Source organism: Dama dama, chromosome 19 (genome assembly GCF_033118175.1).
Source record: "Dama dama isolate Ldn47 chromosome 19, ASM3311817v1, whole genome shotgun sequence".
In the NCBI taxonomy this organism is placed as follows: Eukaryota; Metazoa; Chordata; class Mammalia; order Artiodactyla; family Cervidae; genus Dama; species Dama dama.
The window spans coordinates 71715932-71730146 of record NC_083699.1 but is presented as its reverse complement, the minus strand read 5'-3'; positions in this window follow the sequence as shown (position 1 = coordinate 71730146).

The following is a 14215-nucleotide window of genomic DNA, read 5'->3' as shown; positions in this document are numbered from 1 at the left end:
GTAAGCAAGATGGGGGGAAGTGAATCTAAGGCAACTGTATTGGAGTGAAAAATTTAAAGAAGGGATTAGGAGGAGACTATGGGGTGAAGATGAAGCCTAACTGCCTCCACATACTCTGTGAGGTCGAATGGACCCCTTTGGGAGCAGGATGGTCACCAGAGAACACCATGAACATAATAGTGGAAGCAGTCTATACAGTAGTCACAGGAGAGCCAGGACACCTGGATCGATATCCATCTATTGACGCATGGCTAGGGTTAGCTTGAGACCCTCCTACTTGGACAAGGTTTTGTATCCAGAAGCGAAAGGGAAAAATATTAATGGCAGAAAAATTGACTGATGATAAAAAAGGAAATTCTACAGGATTTGGACGGGGATGACCTGACCCCTCCCCCATGCTGGATAATGACGCGCCTGCCTCCCAGTGCTTCACCAGGACCGGAGGCCGCCTTAATGCCCGATCCAGGGCCAGGTGAAGTTTCTGCAACAGCCACTGCTCCTCCGCCAGCTTTCCCGGAGTTCGTAGAGCCGCCGTTTGGGCAGGCTCCGATCCAGGTGACAGAAGCCTCTGGCCAACACTTCCAGGATCTGGCTCCAACCGAACCGCCCAAGCTATACCTGCCTCTCCTGGTGAGTACTGACAAGAGGGGGAGGGAGACGTTGGAATTAAGCAGAGACTGCGCTCTGCCAGAGAGCCGGAGAGAACGAAAGAGAACAGACAAGAGACTTACAGTGCTAGCTGCTGCTCTGGGAAGGGCCCGCCGGAAAACCTCATCTGCCCCAGGGACAGGACAGTCCTTCAACCGGTCCCAAGGGAGGCCCTGGGCCCGTTACAGCCAAACCAGTGTGCCCGTGCCGAGGTTTTGGCCACTGGAAGGACGAATGCCCTAAGGCAAGGAAGGAAGAGAAAGCTCCCGCAGTTGTGGGGCTTGCTGACTTGGAAATTAACTAGGGCTGCCAGGGCTCAGAGATATCAGGTCCCTGAGAGCCCATGGGAACTGTAAAAGTGGGGGACCAAAACATTGACTTCATGGTGGATACAGGAGCAGAACTGTCGGTAGTAACAAAACCTGTGGCACCACTGTCCAAAAAGACTACCGCTGTTACTGGGGTATCGGGAGAAGAGATGATTAAATCGTTTTGCCAGCCCAGAAAATGTCAGATGGTGGGGGGGCGCACCAAGTGATTCATGAATTCCTCTACATTCCTGAGTGCCTGGTACCCCTGTTGGGAAGAGACTTGCTCTCCAAACTAGGAGCACAAGTTACTTTCTCCCCTGAGGAGAGGCCCACCTTCTGGACGGACTCTATGACTTATTTGCCCTCTCTCTCAATACCACCCCAAGATGAGTGGAGGTTGCATGAGCCTCTGAAGGCAGAACCGGGTGGGCCAGAAGAGCATGAGAGAGCTAACTCAATTATTCCCTGAGGTCTGGGTAGAAGACAACCCCCCTCCCCCCAGGCTGGCTAAACATCAGGCCACAGTGATAATAGAACTCAAACCAGGCACCATCCCAGTTAGAGGGCGGTACCCGCTATGGATGGAGCCTGAACTGGCATATTGCCCCACATCAATAGATTGAAACAAGCAGGCATTCTAGTAGAGTGTCAGTCGGCTTGGAATACGCCAATCCCGCCAGTCAAAAGGGAAGGAGGACAGGACTATAGGCCTGTACAAGATCTCAGGATAGTTAACCAGGCTACTGTGACTTTACACCCCACTGTTCCAAACCCCTATACCTTGCTTAGCCTCCTCCAGCCGAGGACTAAAGTTTACACTTGCCTAGATCTCAAGGATGCCTTCTTCTGCATACACCTCGCCCCAGCGTCACAGCCCATCATTGCCTTTGAATGGGAAGATCCACTCAGGAGCACCAGATAACAAAGGCTAACTCCACAGCCATCTTTGGGGAAGCCTTGGCTTCTGATCTGAACTCATTCCATCCAGAAGAGTACGGATGTCAGCTCCTACAATACGGAGATGACCTGCTGCTGGCTGCCTGAGACCAAGGAAAAATGCTGGAAAGGGACAAATGCACTGCTCCAGCTGTTGATGGAAGCAGGTTACCAGGTGTCGAAGAAGAGGGCACAGATCTACAAACAGGAAGTAAGGTATCTGGGGTTTGTTTTAAAGAAGGGCTCAAGGTTCCAGACCCTAATTGGGTCCTATATACTGATGGCACTAGCCTGATAAAACAGGGACAACGGCTGTCAGGTTAGCCAAAGCGGAAGGGGCCATCAAGACTGAAAAGAGATGGTGGGAACTGCCAGGTGGCAAATTATTGGTACTGGAGGAGCTGGCACACACTCTGTTAAGCCAAACACACCAAGCGACCCAACAAGGCCATGCTGCCTGCTCACAGGTTAATGCTGCCTCTTGGGTATTCAGACAAAAACCTCCGGGTATTCAGCTGAAAGGCACACTGCCCCTTGAACACCTAGGAGTGGACTTCACTGAAATGAAACCTCACCGACACTACCGTTACCTGCTGGTCATGGTATGTGCGTTCTTGAGATGGGTAAAAGCTTTTCCTACCTGGACTGAAAGAGCATCAGAAGTAGCCCGGTGCCTGCTTAGGGAAATGGTTCCCAGATTTGGATTCCCTACCAGCATTGGGTCAGGCAATGGCCCAGCTTTTGTAGCTGATTTAGTACAACACGTAAGCAAAACTTTAAACTGCACACTGCATAAAGGCAGAGTTCTGAGATGGTTGAATGAACTCTCCAAGTGGATCAGAGAGACTGACTGCTCCTGAGTGGACTTGCTTCCAATGGCTCTGCTCAGACTCAGGATGACCCCACAGTCCCAAGGCTATTCTCCATTTGAAACTGTGTATGGGAGGCCTCCTCCCATAATAAAACAGGTGTCAACAAATTTGCCTCAGGTAAGGGGGGGATAGGATTTCACAGCAGATGGAACTGGGTAAGGTAATAAATCAGGTAACTAAGTTTGTACAAGAAAGGGTGCCGTTCCCCCTTGGGGAACAGATTCATGAGTTTACACTTGGTGACCAAGTATGGGTCAAAGATTGGAAACATGATTTGCTAGCCCTTTGGTGAAAGGGCCCTTATATTATTCTAACTACCCCTACTGCAGTTAAAGTTGCAGGTATTGTCCCTTGATCCATCACACCAGAGCGAAGAAGGCATACCACGCTGACCTGGAGGACGCCGAGTGGACCACCCAGAAGGACCCCACCGACCCACGGGAAACCAAGATCATTCTGAGGAGGAAGAAGAAAATGAGGTCCTGGACGAGCCCTCTACAGGATGGAGCTGGGTAAACGACTCCTGCTGCTCGGCCTCACCAATGCAATTCTGAACTTGGGTATGTGGGGCTATGCCCCTCTCAGTAATGGACAGACTTCCCGGTGGGTATCGCCACTCCATTATGGGGACTTTAACAACAGAAAGGAACTTTCCTCTCTCTCACCAACCATAACCTTTCTTTGCTCTCCTGGTGTAAGAAGAAGCCATCAATGGGCCAGGGACATAGGGTTACATTTAACATGAACACCAGCCTTATGGAGATAACAAAGGCTTATATCTCATATATGAAACTTAAAGAGGAAAAGGGCTCCCTTACAAAAGGGGGCAGGCCTCCCGGTACCTTGAGCAATACTACCAGTTCTGGGATGAATATTTCTGGATGACTCCTGAGAAAGGACAGTTGATTGCCCCTGCTACTATTTGCTGGGAACAAAAAGAACAGAAAGTTGGATTTGGAGACGGTCCCCTAGACCCAAAAGAATTGTTATTTGTGCCCTGAACAATGTAAACAAATCTTGGAAGTTACCTATCACCCCAATCAGTCTGCTCAGTGGCCCGGTTCCAACTGGCCTGGAATCTGCTGGGTAGCCCCCAATGGGACCCAGTGGCTCCGTGGGCTTAACTTATGGCCATGGTTACCAGTTGGCTGGGTGGGGCGTTGCACATTAGGATTTGCTTTCGCCCATGGCAGAATTAAGCCTAGCCTACACCAGCCTCCAGTAAACCTGCCTTATCTGCATGCAAGATGGACACGATCCGTGTTCCAACGGTATGACTATCTTGCTGCCTTGTTTGTACCCTCTGTAGGGACAACGGATATCATGGTTAAGGTAGAGGCCTTAACTAATTTCACTAAACAGGCCCTCTTGGACAGTACTAAAGCCATTAAAGCTTTGAACGAAGAACAGATTCAGATGAGGAAGGCAGTAATTCAAAATAGGATGGCATTAGACATACTCACAGCAGCCCAAGGAGGGACTTGCACCATAATTAAAGTTGAATGTTGTGTGTACATCCCTGACCTGTCTGGAAATGTATCCTCTTTGGAGGATATGCAAAATCAAGTGAAAGCCATGTCTAATGAACTGTTGTTATAGTAATCTTGATCATACTGCTTTGTGGGCCCTGCTTCCTACAATGCCTTGTGAATTTTGTAACCCAGAGGTTGATAGCATTCTCTCATGTGGGTGGCAGGAGGGCTAAGGTACAATATATCTCAATAAGTGATGCTTATTATGGAAACTAAGAGCATCAAGAGGGGGGAATGAAGAAGGAATTCATAGGGCCTGGACACCATCTCAGGCCCGTCTGTGCTGGTCGTGGGCGGCCACCTCTCCAATGGACTCTGAGCTCTGTGCTTAGCGCCTGTGGGAATGACAATGGAAGGATAAGACCCCCCTCTGGGCAGGGGAATCTTGAAGATCACATCCAGGTTACTCATTGCCTAAGAGAAAACACACTAATCACCCCTGCCTCCGGACAGTATCTATCTGAATGTAACCACAGGCTTACCAGTTATTAACTGGTTGGAATATAACCGTGGGCTTATTGATTATTAACTGTTTGAACACATAGCACGTGAATGATGGGGTTATTGTGATTGTATTTACCCTTCCTTTGTAAGCCTCAGGGGATTTGGGCTGGTGGGTTTGGACATGTACACATGGGGTATAAAAGATTTTCACAAATGCTGGTCGGGGTCCTTGGCTAAGAGGAGACTCTGCCTTGGGCCCACCGGTGTAATAAACTGCACTCCACTATCTGCATTGTCCTTCTGAGTGAGTTTGTTTCCCGGAAAGCGTGGCTATAACAATCTCTTTATCATGTTGCCAGTTCCACACTATCTTGATTGCTGTATCTTTGTAAAAATTCTAGAAGAATTGTGGAGAATTGACTTCTTACATATACTGAATTTCCAATATATGAACATGGAATCTCCCTTCACTTCCTTAGATCTTTCAATGATTTTCTTAGCATTTAAAAATTAATTGTGGTGGAGGAGGAGCTAAGATGGTGGAGGAATAGGACAGGGAGACCACTTTTTCCCCTACAAATTCATCAAAAGAACATTTGAACGCTGAGCAAACTTCACAAAACAACTTCTGATCACTAGCAGAGGACATCAGGCGCCCAGAAAAGCAGCCCATCGTCTTCAAAAGGAGGCAGGACAAAATATAAAAGATAAAAAGAGACAAAAGAGCTAGGGACGGAGACCCGTCCCAGGAAGGGAGTCGTAATAGAGGATGTTTCCAAACACCAGGAAACCCTCTCACTGGCGGGTCTGGGGGAAGTTTTCGAATCTCAGAGGGCAACCTAATTGGGAGGAAAAATAAATAAAACCCACAGATTACATGCCTAAAAGCAACTACCAGCAGAAAAGTACCCCAGACACCCGCATCCACCACCAGCAAGTGGAGGTGGAACGGAGAGGAGCGGGCAGCATTGTTTAGTGCAAGGACTGGGCCTGCATGTCCTGAGGGCAATCGGAGGGAGATAACAAGAGATAGCAACTTAAACTGTGGGATAGCAAGAGAGAGAAAATTAACCCACCCGAACACACTGCGGGCCCATTCGCAGAACAAAGGGACTGAGCAATCCCAGAGAAGAGCTAGCCAGCTGCGGGCTGGCCCATCCCCCGCCGGAGGTAGGAGGCACGGGGGAGGGGAAAGGGGCAAACTCGGCCCCAGAGACAGCACCCCTACCAAACTGCAAACAGGCTCCCAGTTTCTAACCAAAGACTTCCTGAGATTCTGGATGGTTGACATCCACCGGGAGGGTTGTGGCTAGAGGCCAGCTCCCCAGAAGGGACACAAGGCACACCCGACCGGCGCGCAGGGAAACTGAGGCTGGGACCGCGGAGGGGAGAAGGCACACCGCACCCGGGGAGAGTGTGCCCGTCAAGCTCCTGGCTGCCTGAGCTGCTCGGGCCGGGAAGGCTCAAAACGCAGGCCTAACTGAGTCTGCGCCTTTGTGGAGGACCCGAAAACCTGAATCTGAGCGGCTTAGGCCTGGGAAGTGCACGCAACTCAGGGCCCACTCCCTAAAGAGCAGCCTGGAGCCTGAGCAGTGTAGCACACGCGCTGTGAGCGGGGGCAAACCCAGTGTGGCCGGAACACTGCAAGCGCTCCCCACACAGGCCAGTGATATTGGTCTGCAGCGCCCCTCCCTCCCCACAGCAACACTGAACAAGTGAACCTAAAAAAGAGACCACCTTCGCCGGCCAGTGTCAGGGCGAAAATTAGACACTGAAGAGACTGGCAAACAGAAGCCAAATAAACAAAGGGAACTACTTCAGAAGTGATCGGTGCAACAGGTTAAAATACCTGTACGTAAAACCGACAGCACTGGAAGGGGCCTAGAGATATCGAGAAGTGTAGCTGGAACAGGGAGCTATCTGAAACTGAACCAAGCCCCCACTGCCCACAACAGCTCCAGAGAAATTCCTAGATATATTTTGACTTTTTTTTTTTAATTAAAAAAAATTTTTTTCTTTTCATTTGTTAATTTTTAAAATTTTTTCTCTTTTATTTTCTTTTAAAATTCCCTATTACTCCTCTGTTACTCCTTAACTTTCATTTTCATATATTTTTACTTTTTTTAATTTAAAAAATTTTTATTTTTTATCTTTTTCTCTTAGTTTCATCTAAAGTCCTCTATTACTCCTTAATTTTCATTTTCATTTCACTATAACCTTGAAAAAAAAAGAGGCCCTATTTTTAAACCGAACTTCATATATATTCCTTAAATTTTTTGTGTTTTTGTTTTTAATATTGTATTTTTAAGAGTCTAACCTCTACTCTAGATTTTTAGTCTTTGTTTTTCAGTATTTGATATCAATTTTGGATATTTAAGAATCCAATGTTCAGTACCCATTTTTACTCAGGAGTGTGTTGATTACTCTCATCCACTTTTGATTCTCTGTTTTCTCCCTCAGACCACCTCTATTTCCTCCCTCCCCCTTCTCTTCCCAATCCAATTCTGTGAATCTCTGTGGGTGTCTGGGCTACGGAGAACACTTACAGAACAGAGAACTGTGTCGATCTGTCTCTCTCCTCTTGACTCCCCCTTTTTCTCCTCCTGCTCATCTTTATCTCCCTCCTCCCTCTCCTCTTCTTCATGTAACTCTATGAACCTCTCTGGGTGTCCCTCACGGTGGAGAATCTTTTCACCATGAACCTAGAAGTTTTATTATCGGTGCTGTTTAGTTGGAGAAGTCTTGAGGCTACTGGAAGAATAAGACTGAAATCCAGAGGCAGGAGACTTAAGCCCAAGACCTGAGAACACCAGAAAACCCCTGACTACAGGGAACATTAAGTAATAAGAGATCATCCAAAAGACTCCATACCTACACTGAAACCAACCACCACCCAAGAGCCAATAAGTTCCAGAGCAAGATATACCATACAAATTCTCCAGCAACACAGGAACATAGCCCTGAGCATCAACATACAGGCTGCCCAAAGTCACACCTAACACACAGACCCATCTCAAAACTCACTACTGGACACTCCATCGCACTCCAGAGAGAAGAAATCCAGTTCCACACACCAGAACACCGATGCAAGCTTCCCTAACCAGGAAACCTTGACAAGCCAATTGTCCAACTCCACCCGCTGGGTGAAACCTCCACAATAAAAAGGAACGACAGACCACCAGAATACAGAAAGGCCACTCCAGACACAGCAATCTAAACAAGATGAAAAGGCAGAGAAATACCCAGCAGGTAAAGAAACATGAAAAATGCCCACCAAGTCAAACAAAAGAGGAGGTGATAGGGAATCTACCTGAAAAAGAATTTAGAATAATGATAATAAAAATGATCCAAAATCTTGAAAACAAAATGGAGTTACAGATAAATAGCCTGGAGACAAAGATTGAGAAGATGCAAGAAATGTTTAATCAGGACCTAGAAGAAATAAAAAAGAGTCAATTAAAAATGAATAATGCAAAAAGAAAAATGAATAATGTAATAAATGAGATCAAAAACACTCTGGAGGGAACCAACAGTAGAATAACGGACACAGAAGATAGGATAAGTGAGGCAGAAGACAAAATGGTGGAAATAAATGAAGCAGAGAGGAAAAAAGGAAAAAGAATCAAAAGAAATGAGGACAACCTCAGGGACCTCTTGGACAATGTGAAACGCCCCAACATTTGAATCATAGGAGTCCCAGAAGAAGAAGACAAAAAGAAAGGCCATGAGAAAATACTCGAGGGGATAATAGCTGAAGACTTCCCTAAAATGGGAAAGGAAATAGTCACACAGGTCCAAGAAACCCAGAGAGTCCGAAACAGGATAAACCCAAGGCGAAACACCCCAAGACACATGTTAGTCAAATTAACAAAGATCAAACACAAAGAGCAAATATTAAAAGCAGCAAGGGAGAAACAACAAATAACACACAAAGGGATTCCCATAAGGATAACAGCTGACGTATCAATAGAAACCCTTCAGGCCAGAAGGGAATGGCAGGACATATAAAGTAATGAAAGAGAATAACCTACAACCTAGATTACTGTACCCAGCAAGGATCTCATTCAGATATGAAGGAGAATTCAAAAGTTTTACAGACAAGCAACAGCTGAGAGAATTCAGCACCACCAAGCCAGCTCTTCAACAAATGCTAAAGGATCTTCTCTAGACAGGAAACACAGAAAGGTTGTATAAACGCAAACCCAAAACAACAAAGTAAATGGCAATGGGACCATACCTATCAATAATTACCTTAAATGTAAATGGGTTGAATGCCCCAACCAAAAGACAAAGACTGGCTGAATGGATACAAAAACAAGACCCCTATATATGCTGTCTACAAGAGAGCCACCTCTTCTCTTGGTGGGAATGTAAACTAGTACAGCCACTAGGGGGAACAGTGTGGAGATTCCTTAAAAAACTGGAAATAGAACTGCCATATGACCCAGCAATCCCACTCCTGGGCATACACACTGAGGAAACCAGATCTGAAAGAGACATGTGCACCCCAATGTTCATTGCAGCACTGTTTATAATAGCCAGGACATGGAAGCAACCTAGATGTCCATCAGCAGACGAATGGATAAGGAAGCTGTGGTGCATATACACCATGGAATATTACTCAGCCATTAAAAATAATTCATTTGAATCAGTTCTAATGAGATGGATGAAACTGTAGCCCATTATACAGAGTGAAGTAAGCCAGAAAGATAAAGACCAATACAGTATACTCACACATATATATGGAATTTAGAAAGATGGTAACGATTACCCTATATGCAAAACAGAAAAAGAGACACAGATGTACAGAACAGACTTTTGTACTCTGTGGGAGAAGGCGAGGGTGGGATGTTTTGAGAGAACAGCATCAAAACATGCATATTATCTAGGGTGAAACAGATCACCAGCCCAGGTTGGATGCATGAGACAGTGCTCAAGGCGGGTGCCCTGGGAAAGCCCAGAGGGATGGGGTGGGGAGGGAGTTAGGAGGCAGGATCAGGATGGGGAACACATGTAAATCCATGGCTGATTCATGTCAATGTATGACAAAAACCACTACAATATTGTAAAGTAATCAGTCTCCAACTAATAAAAATAAATGGAAAAAATAAAAGTAAAAATTAGTTGTAGTATAAAGCCTTTCATTCTGTCTTTACTTTGCTTAAAACTAAATATTAAAAAAACCTAGATTATGGCATCTGGCCCCATTCAGTTCAGTTCAGTGGCTCAGTCATGTCTGACTCTTTGCGATCCATGAACTAAAGCACGCCAGGCCTCCCTGTCCATCACCAACTCCCGGAGTCCACCCAAGTCCATGTCCATTGTCTCGGTGATGCCATCCAACCATCTCATCCTCTGTTGTCCCCTTCTCCTCAGGCCTTCGATCTTTCCCAGCATCAAGGTCTTTTCAAATGAGTCAGCTCTTCTCATCAGGTGGCCAAATACTGGAGTTTCAGCTTCAACATCAGTCCTATCAATGAACACCCAGGACTGATCTCCTTTAGGATGGACTGGTTGGATCTCCTTGCAGTCCAAGGGACTCTCAAGAGTCTTCTCCAACACCACAGTTCAAAGGCATCAATTCTTTGGCACTCAGCTTTCTTTATAGTCCAACTCTCACATCCATACATGACCACTGGAAAAACCATCGCCTTGACCAGATGGAGCTTTGTTGGCCAAGTAATGTCTCTGCTTTTTAATATGCTCTCTAGGTTGGTCATAGCTTTCCTTCGAAGGAATAAGCGTCTTTTAACTTCATGGCTGCAATCACCATCTGCAGTGATTTTGGAGCCCCCCAAAAATAAAGTCTGACACTGTTTCCCCTCTTTCCCATCTATTTGCCATGAAGTGATGGAACTGGATGCCATGATCTTAGTTTTCTGAATGTTGAGCTTTAAGCCAACTTCTTCACTCTCCTCTTTCACTTTCATCAAGAGGCTCTTTAGTTCCTCTTCACTTTCTGCCATAAGGGTGGTGTCATCTGCATATCTGAGGTTATTGATATTTATCCAAGCGATCTTGATTCCAGCTTGTGCTTCCTCCAGCCCAGTGTTTCTCATGATGTACTCTGCATATTAGTTAAATAAGCATGGTAAGAATATACAGCCTTGATGTACTTCTTTTCCTATTTGGAACTAGTCTGTTGTTCCATGTCCAGTTCTAACTGTTCCTTCCTGAGCTGCATAAGAGGCAGGTCAGGTGGTCTGGTATTCCCATCTCTTTTAGAATTTTCCACAGTTTATTGTGATCCACACAGTCAAAGCCTTTGGCATAGTCAATAATGCAGAAATATATGTTTTTTTCTGGAATTCTCTTGCTTTTTCTATGATCCAGCAGATGTTGGCAATTTGATCTCTGGTTCCTCTGCCTTTTCTAAAACCAGCTTGAACATTTGGTAGTTCACGGTTCACATATTGCTGAAGCCTGGCTTGGAGAATTTTAAGCATTACTTTACTAGTGTGTGAGATGAGTGCAATCATGCGGTAGTTTGAGCATTCTTTGTTTGGCATTGCCTTTCTTTGGGATTGGAATGAAAACTGACCTTTTCCAGTCCTGTGGCCACTACTGACTTTTCCAAATTTGCTGGCATATTGAGTGCAGCACTTTCATAGCATCATCTTTAAGAATTTGAGACAACTCAACTGGAATTCCATCACCTCCACTAGCTTCGTTTGTAGTGTTGCTTCCTAAGGCCCACCTGACTTCACATTCCAGGATGTCTGGCTCTAGGTGAGTGATCACACCATCGTGATTATCTGGGTCGTGAAGATCTTTTTTGTATAGTTCTTCTGTGTATTCTTGCCACTTCTTAATATCTTCTGCTTCTGTTAGGTGTATACCATTTCTGTCCTTTATTGAGCCCATTTGCATGAAATGTTCCCTTGGTATCTCTAATCTTCTTGAAGAGATCTCTAGTCTTTCCCATTCTATTGTTTTCGTCTGTTTCTTTGCACTGATCGCTGAGGAAGGCTTTCTTATCTCTCCTTGCTATTCTTTGGAACTCTGCATTCAGATGGATATATCTCTCCTTTTCTCCTTTGCTTTTTGCTTCCCTTCTTTTCACAGCTATTTTTAAGGCCTCCTCAGACAACCATTTTGCTTTTTTGCATTTCTTTTTCTTGGGGATGGTCTTGATCCCCGTCTCCTGTACAATGTCATGAACCTCCGTCCATAGTTCATCAGGCACTCTGTCTATCAGATCTAGTCCCTTAAATCTATTTCTCACGTTCACTAAGGGTCTGTTTTATAAGTGCATTAATCCCATTCATGAGGGCTATACTCCCACGGTGTTATCTCATCTGAAATGCTCCGGTTCCTAATACCATCACCTTGGGGTTAGTATGAGTTGTGGAGTTATGCAGACATTCAGTCCATAGCAATATGTTTTCATTAACATTCAGTGTGGAATTAAAAATGTTATCTCTTTGGTTTCTTCCTTTCACCCGTGGGTTACTCCGAAGTATGCTGCTTAATTTCCAAACATTGGGACATTTTTAGTCTTCTTATTGTATTGATTTATAATTTTATTTCACTATGGTCAGAACACAAACTCTAAGATTTCCATCTTTGCAGCTTATTTTATGGAGCAATCTATGGTCTGCCCTGGGTAACATTTCATATGACCTTAATAAGGTGTACTCTGAAGTTGTTTGGTAAATTTTGGACACTTTGATTGTTAACTAAAACATGGGTGTGACAGTGTTGTTAGATATTCTGTATCCTGAGTGTTTGTTCAGTTGTTCTTTCAGTTACTAAAGGACAGATGACACTTGATGTTACTTGGTGCTATTCTACACAAAATTTTTAGATCACGATTTCCAACTGTTGTTACCATATTGAGCCTTCATCTAGGGACCTTAGAAATTCACCTTGTAATTGTAGTACTTTTTTGTGGATTATCTTGGATTATCTGCATACACAATCATGCCAGCTGTAAATAATGAAAGTTTTAGTTTTCAGTTTAGTCTGCACTTTCTTTGTCTTTCTCTAGCCTTCTTGCATTAAATAAGACTGCCAATTGAATAGACAAGCTGATAAGAGGATAATCTTGTCTTGTGCCTGAATCCAGGAGGAAAGCATTCACTATTTTGTTATTAAATATTATCGTGTGTCCTTTCACAGACTAAGACATTTCTATTTCTAGTTTTGTGAGAGTTTAGTGGGTCTTGAATTTTATGAAATATTTTTTCTAGCACCTATGTAGTACTCATATGTTTTCCCCTCATAATCTGTAAAGTGGAAAGAATATTGATTTTTAAATGTTAAACATTCTGTCATTTCTAGTATAAACCACACTCAGTCATGATAATCATTTTATATATTTTGGATTATTTTTGCTTATGTTCAGTTAAAGAAAGACACAACACATAAGAGTTGTGAGTTTATGCTTTAGTCAGGGTCTTGCTGAGCACTATAGCTTGGGAGACAGCCTGTTAGTGGCTCTGAGGAGACTGCTCCAAAGACTAAGGGAGAAGCCAGTTTATATACGATTTTGGCCTGGGAATAGAGAGTCAAGCATGTATCTTGGTAAAACATTACTGTTAATCACAAAGAACAGATATCTCAAGTTAGTGATTTTAGTACTTTTCTATGTATGGGAGGATGCAGGGATCTGGGTCACTGAAATTCTTCCTGAGATATGCACCTAGAGGCCTGTGTATCCAAACCATAGACTGCCAAACCCTGAAATCTTCTCAGGGTGCACTGTCCTTCAGCTGCTGTGGTCTACGCCTTAACTCCGCGGAACTGCATGCTGAGAAAAGCTCTCTGTTGCAGCCATTTTAACTTCTTTCTGCCTCAACTAGTATTTTATAACAGGTCGATGCTGGTCTCATAGAACCAGTTAAGAAGTATTTCAGTATTCTCTAGTTTCTAGAAGAATTTGTGTAACACTATTATTATTTTTCCTTATATGTTTGGAAGCATTTAATAGTGAAGCTGTCTGCTCCTGGAGTATTCGTTGCAAGATTTTAAATTATGTAAATCATTTCTTTAAGAAGATCTGGAACCATGCAGCTTATCTAACCATTCCTGTTCAGTTTTGGCAAACTGTTCAAGGAATCTAATTTATTAAATTTTTTAGACAAAGTTTCATAATATCAGTTTATTATCTTAAAAGAAATCTATAGCATCTGTACTTCCTTTTTCATTCCTTATACTGCTAATTTGTGTTCCTGCTGTTTTTCAATTATAAAATACACAAATTTATTACCTTAACCATTTATAAATCTACAGTCAGTGGTATTAAACAGTTCACATTTCTGTGCAATGATCACCAGCATACAGCCGCCGAAACGTCATCTTGTTAATCTGACACCTACACCCACTCACACCATCTACCCGACCCCGGCCCCCGCCGCCCTCCTTTCTCTAGGATTTTGACCACTTCCTTCTACCTTTCCAGCTCCAGCCGCCCCCTGCCCTGGAAAGAATGACACAGGATTTACACTTCACCGTGTGGTTGGAAAGGTTA